At 35.5% G+C, this 24,797-nt stretch overlaps 1 protein-coding gene across 1 annotated transcript in view; it reads left to right on the top strand.

Moving 5' to 3' along the window:
* Window positions 1-10,142: 10,142 nt before the first annotated feature.
* Window positions 10,143-24,797, top strand: part of LOC118639702 (sulfotransferase 1 family member D1-like) — a 41,233-nt gene continuing 26,578 nt past the window's right edge. The window contains exon 1 of the mRNA XM_036276139.1: window positions 10,143-10,187. The gene's annotated coding sequence lies outside the window, so the exon portion shown is untranslated. The remainder of the gene's footprint in view (window positions 10,188-24,797) is intronic.

Raw genomic sequence — 24,797 nt, 5'->3', positions numbered from 1 at the left:
TAATTAAATAAAAATAAGCTCATGTATCATTTTGATTTTAGTTCTTAGTGAAACAGCATATTCCAAATTGGCCTGATTGAAATTTGGACCAATTGCGTCTCTCCACCGCTTATCCAGACATTTCTGTAACTTCCTTGGAGAAAGAAGGAGGTTCAGATCTACCTTAGAATTCTAATTGAGGCTTTAGTCCCCCTGTGATTCTGGGGCATCTTTCCTAAGCTGGTCTTAAAGTGTTTGTGGGCTGGAGACAATGAAGAACTTGGATAGCCCCACATGGTGAGGTACACAGGGTAGTCCCTGTTCCGTGCTCCCAAGAAAGCTGGTGATTTCTGGCTACCTTAATCTATAAGATTCTCCAATAATTAGATTTCCTGAACAATGCTTTCAGGCAAAGAGCTAGGTACTTAGAAGCACTTCATAAGTTCTTGTTGACTGATAAATTGATATCATGTGAAGACTAGGAAATACTCACTCAATCTATTCATGAGGATTGCAATTACATATACTTTGAATCCTATAACAAAATAAATAGGGTAGTATTGAATTATACACACAGTATAATATTAATACCCATAAATCCATGCTGACGTAAAAAAAAAAAAGACTGAATAAATAATTACGTTCAGGAGAATAAATACATATCCAATACAGAAAATTTCCAACTAGTTATGTTTAAGTGTGGGATTCACACAGTGACTTCCTTCTAAAGAGTAGGAAAGCGCTTTGTGGAAGGGTGGGGAGGGAGGAGTAACTTCACAGTAGAGAATCCTGGCTAACACTGCCTCAACTAGTTAACATCATCAGTGATAAGACATGTTTACAATAAAGACCCTTGATATGTGATGAAAGCGCTCTTTACCTTGATGGCCCTTCTCCAAAACACCTATAACCATTATAAAACCATGGAGAAAACTTCAGATAAACCCAAATTGAAGGAAAATATGCAAACTATCTGACCAGTATGCCTGTTTTGTAAAGATTACTAAAAATCAGGACTATCTGAGAAACTGTCACAGTGAGGAGGAATCTAAAGATACATGACTCAATAAATATGACATGGTATCTGGAATGAGATTCTGGGACAAAAAAAAGTATTAAGTAAAAACTTACAAAATTCTAATAAAGTATGAACTTTAGTTAATAATAATATATCAATATTGATACATTAGTGTGCAAAAAAATGCACATAGCAGTGTGAAGTTAATAATAGGGGGAAATAGATGCAGAAAATACAGAAACTCTGTAATATTCCTGAAACTATTGTTGTTTTGTAAAGGACTAGATAGTAAATATTTCCAATTTTACAGACTATATGGTCATTGTTGCAGTTATTCATTCTGTCATTAAGTTGAAAGCTGCCATAACAACAGCACATAAACAAATGTCATTCATTAAAATAAAAATTTATTTACATAAGGCAGTTCCATTTTTAATTTTTTGAGGACTCCCCTATACTGTTTTCCACTGTGGCTGCACCATTTTGCATTCCCACCAACAGCATGCGAGGGTTCCCTTTTCTCCCCATCCTCACCAACACTTGTCATTTGTGGATTTATGGATGATAGCCTTTCTGATAGGTGTGAGGTAGTATCTCATTCTGGTTTCAATTTGCATTTCTCTGACAGTATGATGGACCTAGAGGATATTATACTCACCGAAATAAGTCTGTCAGAGGAAGATAAATGCCATATGATTTCACTTATATGGGGAACCTAAAGAACAAAATAAATAAACAAACAAAATAGAAACATAGATATAAAGAACACAGTCATAGTTGCCAAGAAGGTAGAGAGGTTGGGAGACTGGGTGAAAAAGGTGAAGGGATTAAGAAGCACAGATTGGTAGATACAAAATAGTCACAGGAATGTAAACTAGAGCATAGAGAATATAGTCAATAATATTGTAATAACTCTGTTTGGTGCCAGTTGGGTATTGTAAATACTGAGGGGAACACTTTGTAAAGTATGTGATTGTCCAACCACTAAGCTGTACACCGAAAACTAATACAAAATAATATTGAATGTAAACTATAAGTAAAAGTAAAATTTAAAAAACATTTATTTATGAAAATAACTGGAAATGCAGATTTGGCTTGAGGGTTGCAGTTTTCCAGACCTTCCTCTAGATAATAATGTGTCTTCTAATTTTAGAAATGTAGACATGTCCTATATTTTTGGAAAGCCTAGGCACGCACCAAAAGTTATATTTATTGAGAACTTTGTTGCTCTTTTTTATTATCTTTCAGAATATTGAGATAGCCATATTGGTAGAAGCAAGGGTCTTCTAGTTGATATCAAATGTCTCCAAGTGTTAGAAGTCAAAATCTTCATCCAGGATTAATCTGCACCTGAAATTAAACATCACATTTTATTTTATTTTTGCCCCTAGCGGGAACTGAACCCAGGACTCTCTGGTCCACAGGCCGATGCTCCAACCACTAAGCCAAACCGGCCAGGGCTAAACATCACATTTTAAAGTAGAAGTACTAGCCCTGGCTGGTTTGGCTCAGTGGTTAGTGCGTAGGCCTGCCGACCAAAGAGTCCCGGGTTTGATTCCGGCCAAGGGCAGGTACCTCAGTTGCAGTTTGTCCCCAGCCCTGGTTGGAGCCGTGTGGGTGGCAACCAATCAATGTGTCTCTCTCACATCAATATTTCGCTCTCTCTCTCCCCCTCCCACTCTGTCTGAAGATAAATGTAAAAATATATTTAAGTGAGGATTAAAATAAGTAAATAAATAAAGTACAAGTACTAGAGTTAAAATGGGTCCTACAGGGATGGGCTATCCCATTTAGTCACAAATAAAAGAAAAATAACTCTTCCACCACCAATAAATATGTATCTTTTCCCTTAAAATCAGAATTTTTTTCTTGCTGTGGATGAACAGTATATGTATAACCTCTCTACCTGTGCACTGCATTCCTCACCTGTCATCTACTCCAGCAATTGGTAGCCTCTGTATCTTCATTTTCTCTTCCTGTCTGATCAATCCCCATCAGCAAATACATTGTAGTATCTCAAAACTTAAAATAAACAAAACAAAATAAGCCTTTGCATCAAATCTCCCCCAGAGAGTCTCACGTTTTCTGTTTTTCTTTACATTAGAAGTCATTCAAGAATTGTCTATGCTCACAGTATCCAATTTTTTACTTTACTTGTTCACCTACTGTACCCTTTACTGAATTAGTTTCATTAAGTTATTAAATATTTAAAACATAAAAGAACGTATGTGTATGTGTATGCATATATGATATAAAGAATAAGAACAAAAGGAACACCACTGTACCCAGATTAGCTAAGAAATGGAGCATTTCCAGGGATGACCCTCCCTGCTTCCCATCCCATCTCTTTACATATCCTACCAACAAGTAACATAACTACTGTCCGGAATCTTACACTTATCATCCCCCGGATCATTCCTTATCCTTCCTTTATTGCTTAACGCACTTGCATGCTTAGCCATAGTCTTTGGCTTAGATGGGCATTTTTAATCAGCTATAAAGACAATCATACTCAATGTGTTTTTTGGTGACTTACTTTTATCCTGGCTCAAGGTTGTGTTACTAAAATTCACGTAAGTTAGTATTTGAATTTATAAAACATTTATTTTTACTACATGTATAGGTCTCTATTTGTTTATTGATTTAAATGTTAATGAAAGTTTGAGTACGAGAAAATTTTCTTCTATTAGGAATGACATTATAAATATTCATTTACATGTGTTCTGAAGAAAATGCCCAAGAGTTTCTCTGCATACAAATCAGATCTGTATAGTTTCAATTTTCTTGATATTCCTTTATTTTTCACACTGATGCTAACACCTATTAATGTCTCATTTTTACTATTTGCTGTCTCTTGGGTATAAAACTGCATCTCACTGTAGCGGTTTTATTTTCTATTTCCCCGATTAATAATGTCTTACTCTGGAACCAGGAGGAAGGAACGGACTGCACAAGACATCACCGGCGACGGCAGAGGAAACAAGAGGACAGGGCAGTGGGGTGGCTCTTAACACTTCTGCACAAAAGTGGCATTTTCCATTTGCGTTCACATTTTATTGACCTGAACTAGTCATATGTCCACGTCTGATATAAATGGGGTGGAGCATTATAAACTTCCACAGGATGAGACAGAAAAAATAACTTATTTACTCTGCTATATGCCTATGGAAACCAGTAGTTAGAAACAATCAATTTTCAGGGATTAATATAGCTCAAATATTTGAAAAGTGATCTATTTCCAATTTACCCTGACTTACTTTTAAATAATACTTATTATAAAATAATCTCAAACTTAGAGAAGTTACAAGAGCAATACAAAATATCCTGTATTTGCTTCATCCCGATTTCCCAGTGGTTAGCAGTTCACCACATTTGTTTTCTCTGTCTCTTTCTGGTGTGTGTGTGTGTGTGTGTGTGTGTACATATACTCATCCATATACATGCATATATATACAAGCATACACATTCATTCATTATCATTATTCTTTATCTAAACCATCTGAGATAAAGCTACAGATATAATCACCCTTAATATGCCAACATGTATTTCCCCCAAATAAGGGCACATTTCAACATAACCACAGGTATCTAAATCAAGCAATCAACACTGCTGCAATACCAATCCAATTCATATATCACATTCACTTTTATCCCAACTGTTACATCAAAGGCTTTTTGTTTTTTCCTTCTGGTGTAGGTTACAATCTGAGATTACATGCTCCATTTACTTGCCATATCTCTTTTGTTTTCTTCAGTTTCAACAGCTATTCACATTTTCTGTCTCGTGACTTTTAATTCTGTAAAATGTGTCTCAGCCTTGCCCATCTCAACACTCAGGGCATACACTCCTGGCCTGAATAGGACAGAAACCATGCTGTAGCTGTTCCAGTACATCACACCAGAGGGCATGCAATATCTGTCTGTCCACTCATATGGTCTTGTCAAATTTAATCATTTGCTGAATTGGTGCCTGCCCTGTTTCTCTACCACAATGCCATCATTTCTATCTTTGTAATTAATTAGTGTTTTTTGAAAGATGATCTGAAAATATTATCCACACTTCTGTATTTAGCACCCATTGACCATTTAGCCCAAATTGTTCACCACTAAAATGGTTGCAGATTCTATCAACAGTTTCCATTTCTATCATCTTTATTATTATTATTTTTTTATAGAGTGGGAGGGAGGGAGAGAGGGAAAGAGAGAGACATCAATGTGAGAGAAACACATTGACTGGTTGCTTCCTACATGGCCCTAGGCATGACCCTGACCAGGGCCAGGGGCCAAACCTCAGCTGAGGTATATGCCCCTTGACTGGATTCGGACCCGTGACTCTTTGGTCCAAGGGCTGATGCTCTAACTGCTGAGCCAAACATCAATGGTTTCCATTTCTATCATCCTTAACTTATTGAATGGCATTATAAGAAAGAAATTTTCTTATAATTTATCCATTTATTCATTCATATCTATATGAACTCATAGATTTCTATTTAATTCAAAAGCCATAATATATTATATCATAATTTATTTTGATACTCAAATTATCCCAGATATGGTCAGTGGGTATCCCTTCAAACAGGTTCTTTGTCTTTTTGAAATTCCCCTATTATCTTTTGGGAACTTCCTTATTTTAGGGTTTCTCATGTATTTTCCTTGCCCCAGGCCTGGTACCAGCAATTTTTTCCAAGAAATTCAAGTTCCTGTTAGTGGAGGATAACGTTACAAATCAAGACCTGGGAACTTTGTGTGCTCATCATTGCTAGGCTGTCATTGCTTCGAATCCTTCCTAATGGGTAGCTACCCATTCTCTATTTCTCATTCTCTACCTCTCTCAGTACATAACTTATCCAATGTGAAACTGTACACTGCAAATACTAAGCGTATCTCCCCAGAGGATACTAGTAAGTTACAAAAAAAAAAATAACTGATGACATTAAGATGTACAATCTATCAGACCCCAGCTTGACCAAGCAACCAAGAGTAACATTTATTTTGTTTCTCCCCAGCACAAATAAAATTAAACTCCATGAAGGCAGGAAATTTGTTTTACTCACTGATTAAAAAAAAACAAAACAAAACCCAAAAACAAACAAACAAAAAAACAGCACAAAACAGAGATTTGTATATATTAAGTATTCATAAGTATTTGATAAATGAATCAATGAATAAATGCCTATTCACATACATATGCATATTTCTGCTATTAGCAAGGGTTTAAAAAAGAAATTCTTTACTTATTAATGAAAATGTTACTTTTTCATTTATGTCAACTCTTGAGACCATTTAAATTAACTTTAACTCAATTATTCAGTACTTTTGTTCAAATCTCCAAAAATAAAGACCAAAGCTGTAAATAAAAAGAAAGATTTCACTTAGGATAATACTTTCCATGTCCCTTCATGTCGTCTCCAAGGATAAGAGATCTTTCTTTCTTACAGCTGCATAGTACTCCATTGTGTATATGTACCACAGCTTTCTTATCCATTCATCTACTGATGGACACTTGGGCTGTTTTCAGATCGTAGTTATTGTAAATAGTGCTGCTACGAACATGGGGGTACATATATTCTTTCTGACTGGTGTTTCAGGCTTCTTAGGGATTATTCCTGGAAGTGGGATCACTGGGTCAAATGGCAGTTTCATTTTTAATTTTTTGAGATAACACCATATTGTTTTCCATAGTGGCTGCACCAGTCTGCATTCCCACCAGCAGGGTACCAGAGTCCCCTTTTCTCCACACTTTCGCCAACACTTCTTGTTACCTGGAAAGTATTATCCTAAGTGAAACAGGGCAAACAGAGAAAGACAACTATCATATGATCTCACTTATTTGTGGAATATAATGAACATAACAGTCTGAGGAATGAGGTAGTCCCAGAGATGTGGAAGTGAGGTACAGACTAACAATCCCCAGAAGAGCGGTGGAGAGATAAACCACAGAATTTATATGCATGTATGCATGAACAATGGACATGGACAACAAAGCTGGGGACAGGGCAGGGAGGGGAAGAGGGGGGAATCAGTGGGGGGAAAAGGAGAAACATCTGTAACAAAAATAAATTAATTAATTAAAAAATAAATTAAATATAAAGAAAGATTTATTGTACACATTTTAGAACAACTACTCATAGGAAAAATATTAAACTAGTCTCCAACTTAGTGACTATTTCAGGGAGGTCTATGAAAAGCAATTCCTTGTTCATGTTACTTTTAGACTGCAATTCCAGGCTTCAGAGAGGCTGAGATTACGATACATGTGTTTTTCATTCTGGGATGCAGGCAGGCTTAAGGAACAGCCCCTGTGTGGGATCTGTTTGTTCTCAAGTTAGACAAATAAAATAAAATAACATAAAATAAAATGAAGAGATCTATTGTAAAATGCAATGTGCCTTAAAGCATTATTGATGTGTTCTCACTTCTGTTACATTTAATGAGCCAAAAATACCATGGCCCAGTCCAAAGTTACTGGGCAGAAAAGTGTACTCTTTTCACAGGCAAGGTGGCAGACAGTGAATATTTCCAACATTAATATAATCAACTTGCATGATCTTCTCTTACCTTTTTACAGCCTTTCATAAACAGGACTGCTGAAAATTTGCAAGAAAAAAAATGTATTATTAAGAGTTCAAGCACTTTCTAGTTTCATCCTTAACCCCTGCCATACCCAAAGCTCAGTAAGTTATTCATTTTCTTCTGATAAAGATTCTGAATTCATCACATAGTCGTCACGTTAAATCCTATGAGATTCCCAATGTTTGACCAAAGTGTTAGAACATTTGAGACTCCTGGGCCATGGAGAAAACATCAAACGTATCCATAGTACATACTACCAAAGCTAATGTAGTTATAAGAAACTAGAAATCTGTACTTTGAGTTATGTTGCCCTTAGATCCAGTCTTGTTAGATCCATGATAGTGTTGATGAAATACACTGATGTGATACCCTCCCTTAGAAACTCATAGTCTTGTGCTATGTATTACCCATCTTCAGACTCAAGCATGACTTTCTATTTATTTCAATCTTGATTTATGTCTCTATATTCCGTATAGTCAAATCTATGTAATATATATTTGTATATGCCTACATATACATGTTTAGCGAATTTGTAAAATTTATTCTTAAGAAAATATTTATTTATAAAATATATCCCTACATTAAAATATTTTAAATGTTTCACTAATCGTATTGACAAGTCTTTATTTTTTAAATTTAATCAATTTATTTTTTAGAGAGAGAAGAAGGGAGAGGGAGAAAGAGATAGAAACATCAGTGAGAGAACATCGATTGGCTGCCTCCTGCACGCTCACTAGTGGGGGTCTAGCCTGCAACCTGGGCATGTGCCTTGACTGGGAATCAAACCAGGGACCTCTCAGTCCATGGCATGATGCTCAATCCACTGTGTCACACAGGCCAGGCATATTGGCAAGTCTTTTAAAAAATAATAATTAAGACTTGGTTAGGGTGTTCCCTCTGAAACATGAAACAAGTGCTGGATATTATTGGTTTACACCTCGAGACTCATTCTCCACTTTTTTCCCCATCCTGCTCGGTGCCCTGGGGGCTAATGTATGTGGATTACATCAGCAGAATTCTAAGCCATGCAGTCTCTGTTTGGCAGGAGATCTGAGGCAAGGGGAATGCAAAGTCAAGTTGATTATTTCCCTGGCTCTTTTCCATGAGATCAAATTAAGTGGACTGAATACTTCAGTTAACTGAAAAGCTCTTAACGTTTAATTTATTTGTTTTCATTATTGTACACTTTCCTCAGCTATATATCTAGTGACTCTAAAGCTGTATTCATCTATTGCAATTTTTCTAGAACATAAATCTTAAATCTCCAGCAGGGGCAGAAATGGGGGCATGCTGAGAGCCTGGGGATGATTTTCGGGCCCCAAGGCATATGAGGAGGCAAACTAGGAATATTCTTCCCTTGTTTTTCAGACTAATGTATAAAAGTATCTACTTGCCTCCAGTTGTTTTGCCTTCCTGTAATTTTGAAGCATTGACATCCAAATTGTTTCTTGGTTTCTTCCCTGAAGCCGATGTCACAAAAAAAATCTTAATGTAGATTTTTCCATTGGGTTCAAGGAAAATATCTCTTTGGGTTGTTCCCAGAGGATGATAATATAAAACATTTACATCTTCAGGGCATAGAGGGATAAATGGTGATGGAAAAAATAAAATTGAAACAACATTAACAAACTAAATAAAATATTTACATCTCCATGTTTTGTAGAATGAGAGGTTTCAAATTCCATTATTATACTGATTAACTGAAAGATTTTTAAAATTTTGCCCTTTCTCAACATAATTTCAGGGACTAGAGACAAAACGGAACCACATCATAGAAAGTATTTGGGTCATATGGAAAATGGCAACAATCTCAATCCAGTTTTTCTATTTTGAAACAGGCATTTTACCATGGTTGCCAGGTAACTAAGTATACAGACCTGCCTCTGGATGGTATATGCGTAATTAACATGTAGAATGTGCTCCAACATTTTTGGCTGTGGCTTTTTCCCTTTGTTCCTACACAGAGAGCAGGCTCTTGCCTGTCTAACTTGCCCATACAGTTAGGAGGTACAGATAAAGCGACTTCAGTGAGGGTCTCTAATAGGAGCCCTGTAGCCATGGAACAGCGCTTGGCTTTTATAGTTGAAATCAGAAGCAAAAGTAAACATAAAAAGTCTTCATTTACTATACATAATTATTTGATAGCAGTTTTTTTTTTTCAGCTTTTTATTTTTATTTATTTTTTTCATTAATTAATTTATTTTTGTTACAGATGTTTCTCCTTTTTCCCCCACTGATTCTCTCCTCCCTCTCCCTCCCCCGCCCTGTCCCCAGCTTTGTTGTCCATGTCCATTGTTCATGCACACATGATATAAGTTCTGTGGTTTATAGCAGTTATTTCTAGATGCTTTCCATGGGCTCTTTGTTGCATTCGATTTCCTCCCACAAGCAACAGCCAAAAATTCTCCTTTAATTAAGCCTTCAATGTTTAAAACGACAAGAGAGTTTATACAGCTTAATCATTAACTTGATACTGCTCTACAGACTTTCTTTTGCTTTCTTAGTGCATGAAATAGATTATCTTGGTTGACTGAAACAACATACAGAGTGGAACTTCTGTTAACCAATTACTGTAGAAATAAAACCTGGACTTCCAGCTCCTCAAGACAAGTACTGGGTGAGTGATTTATTAACTCTGTCCTTAAAGTGCCTGTATTTTGTATAAAACTAAATTCAACAATTGACATATTAGAGAATGAGGAATGGAAAATTCTACTATGGATGTTTTGCATTAAAAGGGAATTGTTTGGGAATTAGTAGGCCCAGATTTCCTATCATAAATGGACAGGATTATTTTTCATATTTAAATTTGCATTGTGGTAGTCTGCTCTACTAACTTTAAGTTTATAAACCTAAATATAATTTTAAAAGCTGCTAGTAACCGACCTTCTTAGTATTTCTATTTAGTTTAAAGGAATATTCTTGTATGATCCACTAATAAGATGAGTTCTTAAAAATTATGTGTGTGGGAACATGAAAATCAGATCTCGCCAAAAACAGTTTTCACAAGTCTGCTTTTATGTCGTTCTCGAAATCCCCAAAGACAATGCATTGTACAGATGGGAGATAACTGCATTTTCCACTGGCGACTGCTTCATTTCCTATTTGAAACATATTTTGACTATGAAATATTTTTTACCACAATATGTATTAAATTTTTAAAATCATTAAACCAGAAAACCACCACAGTGATGTGTTCTTCACATTTGTGAAAATTGATTACTTCCTCAAGGGTTTTGAAACAAGATTTAAACTTTTCTTTTCCCACATGCACTTTCCTACTGTCACTGTTATGAATAATCTCTTCAGTGTGGTCTTGTTTGCATCCTTTCGTCTTTTCCCTTGGGTTTATTATCAAAGCAATATTCTAAGAACCTTGCCTCAGTATAAAAAGCCCTAATAAATGAAGAGTCAAACAATGTAATTATTTTGTTGTAGTACTGAAAATTCTTAACATTTTAACAACAAATAACAAAGACTCGATATATATTTAAATCCAAATATTTTAAATCAAAATTCTAGAAAGTCAATATTTAGACTAATGCTTGTGACCAGTCAATAACATTTCCCCCCCAATGGATAATGCTTCACTATTACTATTATTTTTTGAATAAAATCTAAATATTTTCCTCAGATACATAAAAATTCAAATATTTTAAATTTTTAAGTCAATACTCTATAAACACTCCAAAATTATATTTTTATTTTTAATGGTATATAGATTTGTATAAAGCTGTACTGAACTTTAAAATCATTACATTCTCAACTTAAAATCTAGACAATATATAGTTGAAGCCTTATACTGTCATATGATATCTAAATTTACAAATAAACTAAAAGAAGTCTTTGTCTGATTTTTTTTTTTTTTTGCCTTAATTGATTTTAGAGAGAGAGAAAGTAAGAGGGAGAGAGAGATAGAAACATTGATGAGAGAAAACATTGATTGGCCGCCTCCTATATGCCCCTCACTGGGAATTGGGCCTACAACCTGGGCATTTGTCCTGACAGGGAATCGAACTGGTGACCTATTGGTGCCACACTGAGCCCAGTGAGCCACACTGGCCAGACTGTGTTATTTTTTATTAAGTTTATTTTGGGTCATCAGACTCATTTAGTATTTCATGATGACTCAGAATTTAGTGGGTGTTTTCAACTTCAATTCCATTCTTTGTTCTCCTTGTAATGTTAACAAATTTTTATCTTTGTACATTACATCAAAGAGCAATGTTCTCGTATGTTCTGAACTTTAATACAAATAACCGTGAAAGTCTTTGATACTGATTTCAAAAGTTAATAAGAGGTAGCTTTAAAAAGCCTTTATAAATTTGCATGGACCTGTGGCCAAGTGGCAAAGGTCTTATGACCAGGCAGAATCTAAATGTTTCAGTCTAGCCCTGGCCGGTTTGGCTCAGCAGTTAGAGCGTCGGCCTGCGGTCCTGAGAGACCCGGGTTTGGTTCCCGCTAAGGGCGCGTACCTCAGTTGCAGTTTGTCCCCGGCCCTGGTCGGTTGTGCGGGTGGCAGCCACTCGATGTGTCCCTTTCACATCGATGTTTCTCTCTCTCTCTCTCTGTTCCTCTCTCTCTGTTCCTCTCTCTCCCTCCCACTCTACCTGAGCAAAAAATGAAAAAATGTCCTCGGGTGAGGATAAAAAAAAATAAAATAAAATGTTTCAGTCTAGCACTGGCTGGTTTGGCTCAGCGGTTAGAGCATCAGCCTGTGGCCCACTAAGGGCATGTACCTTGGTTGCAGTTTGTCCCCGGCCCTGGTTGGGTCATGTGGGTGGCCACCACTCGATGTGTCCCTTTCACGCCAATGTGTCTCTCTCTCTCTCTCTTCCTCCCATTCTATCTGAACAAAATATAGAAAAATGTCCCTGGGTGAGGATAAATAAAATAAAATGAAATGAAATGAAATGAAATGAAATAAAATAAAATGTTTCAGTCTACAATACACTAGTTGGTTGAAGCAAGTAGTTACCTGTTACTATGAAGAATTAAAAGGAAGCGTTATTGCCCTGGCCGGTTTGGCTCAGCGGTTAGAGCGTCGGCCTGCGGTCCGGAGAGACCCGGGTTCGGTTCCCGCTAAGGGCACGTACCTCGGTTGCAGTTTGTCCCCGGCCCTGGTTGGTCGTGCGGGTGGCAGCCACTCAATGTGTTCCTTTCACATCGATGTTTTCCTCTCTCTCTCTTCCTCTCTCTCCCTCCCACTCTGTCTGTACAAAAAATGGAAAAATGTCCTCGGATGAGGATAAAAAAAAAAAATTATAAAAAAAAAAAAAGGAAGCGTTATTAAGCTTCGCAGTGTACACATCTCACCCTATTTCATCTCACCACATCCTGAGAATAGATTTGAAAGAGGAAGAAGACTGGAAATAACATTAATCTTTCATGGAGAAGAGAAATTCATTATTAGGAAAGACGTTTGGTGATAAGGGATCTGACATTGTGCAGATGATCTTCTTTATGTCTGTTTCAGCTCAACATGGTCACTTTGCTGTTGGAAATGTGGAATTAAGACTAACCTTAACTCTAGTCTTCTAAGTTAGCAGAAATTAGCAATGCCTTTAGCTTACATAAATATCATTATTTCTCAAAAACACTGTATTTTGTCTCCTATACTCAAAAGAATCTTCTGCTATAAAAGTTACTGTACTCATAGAAGTTAAAGATGGGCAAAAAAACAGAAACATATTTTTTAAAAGAATAATGAAATACCTCTGAATACATATATATGTATATTTGTATGTGTATATATATGTATATAAAACTTATATACATGTATTTTAGTTGAGAAACAGAAATAGGCAAAAATATAATAATAATACTATTGTCTCATAAGATAGACTTAAACAAAAAGAATTAAGTGGCAGAAAGGTGAATCTATGGTAATAAATATCAGAGTACATAATAAATACAAAACAGTTAAAATGTTATGCTTTGAATAATATACTTCCAAGGTAAAAAGAAAAACTCATATTTATTGATTTTAGAGACAGAAAGGAAGGGAAAGGGAGAGAGAGCTAGAAATGTCAACAAGAGAGAACATTGATTGTCTGCCTCCTGCATGCCCCCCACTGGGGATCAATCCCACAACCTGGGCATGTGCCCTGACCGGGAATCGAACTGGTGACCTCTTGGTGCATAGATTGATGCTCAACCACTGAGCCACACTGGCTGGGCATCAGTTACATTTTTTTAAAAATTGATTTTAGTTTTTATTTTTAAAAATATGTTTTTATTGATTGTTTTACAGCGAGAGGAAGGGGGAGAGAGATAGAAACATTAATGTGAGAGAGATACATCCATTGGCTGCCTCGTGCACATCCCCTACTGGGGATCAAGCCTGCAACCCGAGCATGTGCCCTGACCAGGAAACAAACTCAGACCTCTCAGTCCATGGGACGATGCTCAATCCACTGAGCCACACTGGCCACTCAGTTGCATTTTTATATACAAATAATAAGCTATCAGTAAGGAAAACTAAGAAAACAATCAAATTCACAATTGCATTAAAAAATACATTGGAATAAATTTAAACAAGGAAGTAAAAGACCTGTACTCAAAAAATTATGACACTGAAGAAAGAAATTGAAGAAGAGACAAGTAGGTGGAAGCAGATACCATGTCCATACTACCCAAAGCAATCTATAAATTCAACATAATTTGTTTCATGATACCAATGGCATATTTCACAGAACTAGAACCAATATTTCAAAAATTGATATGAAACTACAGAAAAAACTGAATAGCCAGAGAGATCTTGAGAAAAAAGGACAAAGTGGGAAGAATCATGCTACCTGATATCAAACTATACCACAAAGCCATAGTAATCAAAATAGCATGGTGCTGACATAAAAACAGACATACAGATCAAAGGAACAGAATAGATTGCCAAGAAATAAGCCCATTCTTTATGGTCAATTATTATATCACAAAAGAAGCAAGAACTGACAGTGGGTAAAGACAGTTTATTCAATAAATGGTGTTGAAAAAATTGGATAGATACACAAAGAAAGAAAGAAAGAAAGAAAGAAAGAAAGAAAGAAAGAAAGAAATTAGATTACCTTCTTATAGCATACACAAGAATAAACCAAAAATGGATTAAGTACTTTAATGTAAGTCTCAAAACCATAAAAATCCAGAAGAAAACAGTAAAATTTCAGACTTTTTTTTTGGTACATGCCCCTAGCGGGAACCAAACCTGGGACTCTCTGGTCCTCAGGCCCACACTCCAACCACTGAGCCAAACTGGCCAGGACTCAGACATTTCTTGTAGCAATATTTTTTCTGATATATCTCCTTGGGCAAGGGAAACAATAAAAAAATTAAACAAATGGGATTACATCAAACTATAAAATTTTTTGCACATCATAGGAAACCATCAACAAAATGAAAAGACAACCAACTGAATGGGAGAACATATTCCCCAATGATACATCTGATAAAGTATTAATATTAAAAATTTATAAAGAACTTATACAACTCAACACCAAAAATACAAGCAATCCAATTAAAAAATGGGCAAAGGACCTGAATTAATACTTATCCGAAAAGGACAAACAGATGAACAATAGACATATGAGAAGATGCTCAATGACCCTAATCATCAGAGAAATTCAAATTAAAATCATGATGAGATATCACCTCAAATCTTTCAGTATGGCTATCGTCACTAAATAAAAAAACAACTAATGTTAGCAAGAAGGCAGAGAAAAGGTAACCCTTGTTGACTGTTGGTAAAAATGCAGATTGGTACGGCCACTGTGAAAAACAGTCTGGAGTTTACCTCAAAATAATTAAATATGAAACTAATTGCCTTATGACCAAGCAATTCCACTTCTGGGAATATATCCAAAGAAACCCAAAACACTCATTTGAAAGAATATATGCACCCCTATGTTCATTGCAGCATTATTTACAAGAACCAAGATTTAGAAGCAGCCCAAGTGCCCATCAGTAGATGAATGGATAAAAAAGCTGTGGTACGTTAATACAATGGAATACTACTTTGTGGTAAAAATGGAAGGAAATCTTATCTTTTGCTACAGCGTGGATTGACCTGCAGAGTATTGTGCTAAGTGAAATAAACCAGTCAGAGAAAGAGAAATACCATATGATTTTATTTATATGTGGAATGTAATGAACAAAATAAACTAACAAACAAAATAGATACAGACTCATAGATACAGAAAACAACTGACAGCTATTAGAGGGGAGGTGATTTGGGGACTGGGTGAAAAAGGTGAAGGGATTAATCAAACAAACAAAAACAACTCATAGACACAGACGATAGTATGGTGATTACCAGAGGGAAAGAGGGTTGTGGGGAGGTAGAAGAGGGTACAAGGGTGATAAATGATGACAGGAGACTTGATTTGGGGTGGTGAAGACATAGTATAATATACAGATGTTGTATTATAGAATTGTACACCAGAAACATATATAATTTTATTAACCAATGTTACCTCAATAAATTCAATAAAAATTTTTAAAACATGTTGATACTAAATACATTTGTATCTGCATATATAAATACCAGAGTTATGCTTTTCCTACCAATAGTTAATACAATGTGCAACAAAATGATCATATTTTGGTACAAATCTAAAATATAGTTTGTCATGGACATGGACAACAGTGCGGTGATTGTAGGAGGAGGAGTGGTGGGTGAAGTGGAGAAGGGTATGAGGGGATAAATGGTGATGGAAACAAAATAAGTAGCTATTAATAATAAGATAATAATTTAATTTAATGTAGAATTTGTAATGTTTGTCTTTGCTAGACCAGCCAATTAACATTGAGACTCTAATTAAAAATTGTTGTAAAATGCAATTCAATAGAAAACTAAAGCAATACGCAATATATTTTCTTTAATCCATTGTGTCAGCAGTCATTACATAATTAAACACAAATTATGTAGTAAATAATAAAAACTGGAAATAAGGAAATCTTTGTTATTTAGCCAAAGCTGTGATCAGTGGCAAATTCAAAACATTAAACACTTTCATATTAGGTTAAAAAGAAAGAAAATGAATTAATTATTTAAGTGAAGGATAAAAAGGAGTGAGATGGTCCAGAATCCATAAAACTGGTTATGATTTTTTACTTGATTATGTATATATTTTTAACTTTGGTAGATGCTCATAACTTCTCCAAGCCTTGGTTTCTTTTTCTATAAGATAGAAATTAACAATATCTATCTCAAAAATTGCTCTAAGTCCAAATTAGTATTATAGTTTTTTGTTGTTGTTATATTTTAGTGATCTTTACTCTGTGTCAAGCATTGTTCTAAGTAGTATTATACTCATTTAATTTTCACAACTCTCCAATGTAATGGGACATATAATAATTCTCATTTTACACACGAGGACACTGTAGTAAAGAAAATTTACATAAATTATTTGAAAACACTCTTGAAAGGTTCTTTTGAAAATTTAGCCTAATCCATAGTAGATGTTCCATAAATGTTTATTTCTCCACTTATATACTCTTGCCTGATTTTTTTTAAATAATTTTTTTTCTTTACTGATTTTAGAGAGAGAGGAAGTAAGAGGGAGAGAGAGGTAGGAACACGGATCAGAGAGAACATTGGTTGGCCGCCTCCTGCGTGTGCCCCACTGGGGATTTGGCTCACAACCTGAGCATGTGCCATGACCGGAAATCTAACCAGCAACCTCTTGGTGCATGGGGTAGACGACGCTTAACCACTGAGCCACACCGGCTGGGCTCTTGGCTACTTTTGATTGAATAAAACAGAAAACTTTCATTTAAACTGTGTTAAAAAAGATATTGTATATTTCTCAGCCTCCTACTTAATTCTGCAGGTAAAATCATACAGCACTATGGTGATAGAAAACCAAATCATTAAAAGAAGCTACGAAGACAAAATAAAGATCAAAGAACCCACATATACAAACATACACATGCACAATTATGTTTTTAATATTGATACATGTTTGTTATCTTATTTCTAAAATATATTTCCTTTAGGCTGATGAACAAGCAAGGCCATTATAAAGCTGTTTATGCTTTTAGGAACTGAGATGATGATCTCACCCATGTCTTTCATTGCTGTGGCACTGGAAAGCTGTTTCCTGGATATTTTTAGGCCCTTGGGATCCCAAATTAACTCTTTACCAATAAATACCTATGTTAAAAGACCCTAACAATAAAATACTTCCTAAAAGCAAATGGCATCCAATACTTCTTGACTGTGTACAATTAAGTGTCTAAGGATATCAAAGAACAGGGTATATTTAACATTAAAATTCCAGTGTGAGATAGAGGAGACAGGTACAAGCCATTATCTCCTCTTAAAGGCTAAAGTTCTCAGGCACTTAAAGGATTAATTACTTGCTCAAGACTGATATAAGATAGAGATTAAATATAAAATCTTAGACCCATTATTTTGTGTGTGTGTGTGACTGAGTGAAGGATAGTCAATAGTTCTCTAGGTTAAAGAGAATGCATGTTTCTTCTGATTTGAGGCAGTGTTGAAATGAAAAAAAAAAAAAGAAAAGAAAATGGACTTTTAGATTAGGGTGGTATAAATGGAGATAATAGCATCATTTTAGTAGTATTTAAGATATAGTGAGCAATTTCTACATGCCAGACAGCATGCTGCATCTTTATACACATTAGGTTGTTTCATTTATGACATTATAATGGTGACAATGGTTCTATGAATTGGATATTATCTGCTGGAATGTTGGTAAGTTCTAGATTTTTGTTGGTAAATTCTAGATTTTTCTAGCAGTGGCCTTTTCCAGCAACAAAGCTGAATGCTTTTCCCACTAGGTGTGTTACGTCCCAGGATTTGAAACCTAATTTTACCATGTATAAGTTTTTGGTAATTGGGCATGTTGCATAAACTCTGAAAATTTCCAATGATAATATGAATTTCAAAGCTATTATTATAAGTGGAAGTGGAAATATATGATGTGGAATGACAATGCCTATAAAAGTTCAATAAATATTAATCTTCTTCATAGCCTGTGCCTTAATATTACTCCATGTTGTTTTAGCCAACTAAATTTGATCATGGAATATAAATTAAGATTGTAAGGTTGAGTGTGTGGGAAAGGAACATGGCCTCACTTCTAGATATGCAGGGAACAAAAAAAATGCAACAGTCAAAAGCCAAGTCATCGAATCAATTACTTTAGAGATAAATTGCCACAGGTCATGTGAAAAGTACAGAATACGTAGCATTTTATTATTTTTGAGTTTTTATAAATGGGAAGCTTTTATCAATGTCTGCTTTGTTTTTATAAAAGTGAAACAGTATCCTAAAGGGACTTTTCAGCCATAAAGAAGGGTTCTGCCCTGGCCAGTTTGGCTCAGCGGTTAGAGCGTCGGCCTGTGGTCCAGAGAGACCCGGGTTGGATTCCCGCTAAGGGCATGTACCTCGGTTGCTGTTTGTCCCCGGCCCTGGTTGGGTTGTGCGAGTGGCAGCCACTCGATGTGTCCCTTTCACATCGAAGTTTCTCTCCCTCCCCGCCCCGCCCCCACTCTATCTGAACAAAAAATGGAAAAATGTCCTCGGGTGAGGATAAAAAAAAAAAAGTATTCTGTTCAACTGCTCATTTTTTCTTCTTTTGTTATGACTTAAATAATATAGTTTACTAATCAAATAATATTAATTTTACTTAAAATTGTATAATGTTAGAGATGAAACAAACTGGGGTGATCATTCTGTACATTTTCCTTGTTTTTAAGATAGGTAAAACATGGCTCAGAAATATCAGATACATGGCACAGGGTCATACTGCTGGTTGGTGGAAGAGCTAGAGATTCAAACGCCTCTCCTTCAGGCTCCCAGTGCTGTGCTTAGAAGAACCCCACAGATAATAGCATTCCTGTTGTTAAAAATTTTAGCTTTTACATATTTAAAAAGAAGCTAATATGCCCAGCCAGTGTGGCTCAGTTGGTTGGGCATTGTCCCATTGACCAAGAGGTCACCGGTATGATTTCCAGTAAGGGGCATGCAAGAAGCAGTTTTTTGATATTTCTCTCATTAATGTTTCTGTCTCTCTCTCCCTCTCCCTTTCTTTCTCTCAAAATTAATAAAAACATATTAAAAAATATATATCAAAGAAAAAAGAAGCCTGTGAAATGTAGCCAGTCCGATCTAAGATGTGCTGTCAATGTAAAACATTTACTGAATTCTGAAGACTTAGTATGCAAAAAAGAATACTAAATACCACATCTATAATTTTTATCTTAACTACATGCTGCTATGACAATACTTTGAATAGATTTGGTTCAATAAAGCATTATTAAAATTTTTTAAAAAGAAGCTAATAAAATCTGTTCTGTTTAGGTCAAGAATCTGTTAAATGTCAAAATATCACTTTCTAGGTGAACAATGTAGTATCAGCTTAATATTAAACTTTTCTTAATGATTAAGGAACATGATAACTTTAGGTTTAATATTTCATTATTTTAACTCACCATTGGGTGTAAGAATCAATAATTTCACTCAGGTAAACATGGGCTAACATTGACTTTAACAGCATGAAGGATATCAAATTGTTTCCAAGTTCTTACAGTTGTCCTCTAGAGGAAGTTATATTTCAAGGGACATATTCAGAGAAGTAAACAAAAGATGCCTAAGGGACACGATCATCTTCTACAGCATTTTCTAAGCTTTTACCAACTCAGTTTCTCACATAGTGTTATACACCACTCACGGGTATCATCCTTTTAATGATTGTTTGGCTCAGATCCTTAACTTGAGGATATTCATTTAAAGCTCTCAGGAGTTTAAAGGTAAGTTAAATTTGACAGCATTTCTTCCATGAATACTTTTGGGTGTTTTAGGAATTATCATGCTAGTTTAAAATGTTGAACTCATGCAAAATTTGAATACACTAATGTGATTAGTGCCTCTTCAATGAATGACCTAAAATAACCAGATATTAACAAAAACACACCCTGGCCTGTTTGGCTCAGCGGTTAAAGCGTCGGCCTGTGGTCCTGAGAGACCCGGGTTTGGTTCCCGCTAAGGGCATGTACCTTGGTTGCAGTTTGTCCCCGGCTCTGGTCAGTTGTGCGGGTGGCAGCCACTCAATGTGTCCCTTTCACATCGATGTTTCTCTCTCTCTCTCTCTGTTCCTCTCTCTCCCTCCCATGCTACCTGAACAAAAAATGGAAAAATGTCCTCGGGTGAGGATAAAAAAATAAATAATTAAATAAATTAACAAAAACACAAATATTCTAAAAGTTACAAAAACCTGTATTTTTATACAATTTTCATACATAAAACAAGGTTAAAAATGTACAATTTGTCCCTTTATAAATGGTTCCAAATAAAATTTTATATCATCTAAAATATATAAATATTGAATAAAAAATATTATTAAAACAAATTATTACTGTGAATCAGGTTTTCTAAAAGTAATTTCATAAGCACGATAGTAGATTAAATCTTCAAATATTTATAAAGCAGTTTAATGTGTGCAATATTGAGCTAAAAGGAATACTATTTCTCTATCTTTTCTACCTGGAATATTCTTTTGCATCTCTAATTAACCAAACTTCATGGTTAACACTTTGGGATATACAGCACCCGAACTATAGATCTGACAACCACCATTCTATAATTAGGCACTTTTCTTATGTTGCCTGGCATTGAAATTTATCTTTTCATTGTTTATATTTAAAGGGAGTATAGAAAAGTACTTAATATTGCTGATTCTGTTGTCAGACTGTCTGGGTTCAAATCTAGTCCTGCCACCTACTTACAGGTGACCTGAGCAAGTTACTTGAGCTTTCTCTATTTAATTTCCCCCTTGGTAAAATGAGGATAATAGGATTTAAATTAGAAGGTTTTTAAAGAGGATTAAATAACAATACATGCACTGAAAACAGGGTTTTGTGGGAGTGGAGGCAGGTGTATGTGTGTGAGAGTGTATTTTCAATAATAATTTAGAATGTAAACTCTTTGTTGATGAGGTCTATGATCTACTGATACTTCCCAGTGTATCTCAAAGTGTTAGGTTGCTAATCAAAATTATAGTGGTAATGAAACCAAGCGGCAGTGTTTGGGTCCGGGTTCATTGTCTCGCAAAATCGAAGAATGAGTTCACAGACAAGGGAACAAGTGAAAGGAAAATTTAATTTGAAAGATAGGCAGGCTCCCTGCAGTGGGGAGGGGGCCCAAGTGGGTTGCTACTGAGGCTTTGTTGTCTAGGGGTTGATGTATGCCTTGCTAACTTCCAATTGGTCCTTTCAAGTAATTCTGTCTGAGCAACATCTATACATTTTAGAGCTTGTGAGGTCATCTAGCTTTGAATTCATATTACTCTTTTGGAAAAAGCATATGTGGGCATCACTGATTTAAAAAAGCTCATCCTATCAGGTGTTCTGGGGCAGATCTGATTAGCAAATATATATATATATATATTCCCCACCCCCATAACATTCCCCAGTTGGAAGTAGGCAGGTTCTGATTTAAAGACAAACATTGATTAGAGATTCTGACATTTGAACAGAAGCTTTAAACCCAGGGAAGAGACAATTTAGTTGGCTGTGGTTAATAACAAAATAAAGTAGCACCAGAGATCTATAAGGGTCTTAGTGGCTTCCTTTTTTTTTTTTTTATAACTTCAACTTCTACCAGACTATTAGTGAGAAGGAGGGGAAACACCTTCGAGCAACCCTATGCTTGCTTTGGTTTCTTTTCTAAATCCCGTTTTGGTTTCCTATAATCCTTTTTTTAAGGTAACCTGGCTTTTTGCAATAAAACACCCTCTATAGTTTCACAGCAGAATTTATTCAGCAATCCAGTTGCTTTGCTTTCAGAAACCAGTAAGTATATTAATTGGAATAGGTCAGAATCACCAGCACTATATTCTTTAACAGTAAATAAAATTCCTTTGCAAACCCAGAGAAAGGAATGAAAAGATACAGTCACTGTTCCCCTCTTGCCTGAAACCAGTCTTTGTTTTTTTGTTATGCAATTGACCTGTGCTCCTTCTAAGAGCTTCTAATTTGCATTTCTATAAATGGGGACTGGGAGTTTCTGTCCTTGTAGGCACAGTTTGCCATGCTGGTTTTAGTTTTATTTTGAGATCTGTAGAATCCAAATAAACCTCCAGATGTACTGTGTACTGGGTTGTCTGCCTGTGTGCTGAGCTCCAAGTCATCTCAAACTTTCCCATGTGTTTCTGCCTTCCCTTTTCATGGTTCCATCCTTCACTGTCTAATCTGCCTCTACCTCCTCAGTAACATAAAATAATTAAATCCCTAACTATTCTACCTAGAGTATTAGGGAAGCTTCATTTCATTTCAATACACATTCATTAACCTCAGTAAAGTCAAGGCCTCCTGGAAAAAGGAATGTAAGTTTTAATCAAAGAAACAGACATTGCAAACTGATAACAACACACTAAAAATGTATAAAATAATATCAGTATATTCACGATATGGAAATGAAGAAGAGAGAGTAGGTACTTTTGTTTTCAGATCATGAGGAAGGCTTTTTAGAGGATGTGTAATTTGTACAAGATTTTGAGAAATGAACAAGAGTTTCCCAGGTAAACAAGAGCAGTAAGAGTATCAGCTCAAAGACAGAATCATGCAATTGCAATAGCTAGATGTAAGAGGGTGGATGCTTTTGTTTTTATAAATTGCCTGTTGTTAGAGGCTAAAGTCTAAGTGCAATGGAGGTAAACAGAGGGAGAGTCAGAGAAGTTTAAATGTGAAAAACCATGGTGAAGCTCTTTAACCTTTACCCTTCCAATTATTTTGTGCTCAGGTTTTAGAGCTATCTTACTGAGAGTTGGCAGGGAGAATGGAGGAACTGAGATTAGAGATAAGGGGACTACTTTTAAGGCCATTGCCATAATACAAGGTTTATGATGATAAGGACATAAATTAAGACATACCTGTATTTTTCTGGGTAATAATAATGATAATATTAGTAATATTACCCTTTAACAAATATACACCATGTTTTATCAACATACATGTTACATCTATCATCTTATTTCTCAACCACAATAGCTGTGTCAAATTAGTAAATCATTACCTCTATTTTAAGATTAGAAAATTGAATTTAGAATTTTGATTTCCCTGATTCACTTTGGAAGTGAATGACAGATCTAGCATATTAATTATGAATCTAGAGACCTTAACAGTCTTAACTGCTAAGTCACTTCATAAAGAGAAGCTGCTTTTCCCAGGGTTACTTGAAAGAAAAAAGAAATATTCAGATTTATCAGTCAGTTAGATTTGGAAAAGTCAAAAAGAAGACAGACTTTTCATTTTTCTGACCTGAGTGGTGAGGTGAATGTGGTATCACCAAATTGTAAGGTACATAAGGACTCTAGGATATTCACTACAGAGCAAGGCTCATGAGTTAAATTTGTAATTATTAAGTTTGAGATACCTAAGTAACATCTGGGAAAAGATGGGCAATAGCAATTGGAGATATAGGCCTTGAGCTCAGAACAAGGTAATAATAAATCTACTTTCTGGAGCATCAGATTACAAGTGGTTGTTAAAACCAAAGAAAAATTTATAAAATACACCAACTATGAACTATGGGACTCTAAGCAAAAAAGCAATTCTGTCACTAATATTCCTTTGGGAAATTAAGAATTAAAGAGATAAAAGACCAATCAGAATGTGGTAACATAAAAATCAAAACAGGAGAGTTTCAGAAGAACATATGGTCAAAAATATCAAAGTCCAGCCCCGGACAGTGTGGCTTAGTTGGTTGGGCATTGTCCCGTGCACCAAAAGATTGTGGATTGGATCCCTGATAGGGGGCAAGCAGGAGGCAGCTGATCAATGTTCTGCCCTCACATCAATGTTTCTCTCTTTCTTCTCTACCTCTCCCTTCCTCTCTCTCTAAAAATGAATTTTTAAAAAATTCTTTTAAAAATTAGATACCGTATATAAGCAAATTAAAACGTGGATTTCAGTATTTATGTTGTATTTGAACATTGCAAAAACACTAGGAAGTTATGAGAATTATATATGTTGCCTTATACTCATCCCTTCTTAACCCTTTCTTGCATTTCCATATTAATTCAATCATGTCATTCCTCTGTTCAAAATCTTAAGTGACTCTCCACTTCCTCATTAATTAAACACAAACTTGGAAGCGCACATTCACAGCTGTCCACAATAACAACAACTTCCCAGCTATGTCTTTCATTACCCACTAGACAGCAAATTTTATGTAGGCAAAAGGCTTTTCTATCTTTCGTCTGGCCAA

The sequence above is a fragment of the Molossus molossus genome, unplaced genomic scaffold (assembly GCF_014108415.1).
Source record: "Molossus molossus isolate mMolMol1 unplaced genomic scaffold, mMolMol1.p scaffold_m16_p_1, whole genome shotgun sequence".
Taxonomy (NCBI): domain Eukaryota; kingdom Metazoa; phylum Chordata; class Mammalia; order Chiroptera; family Molossidae; genus Molossus; species Molossus molossus.
This window is presented reverse-complemented; position numbering and strand designations above follow the sequence as displayed.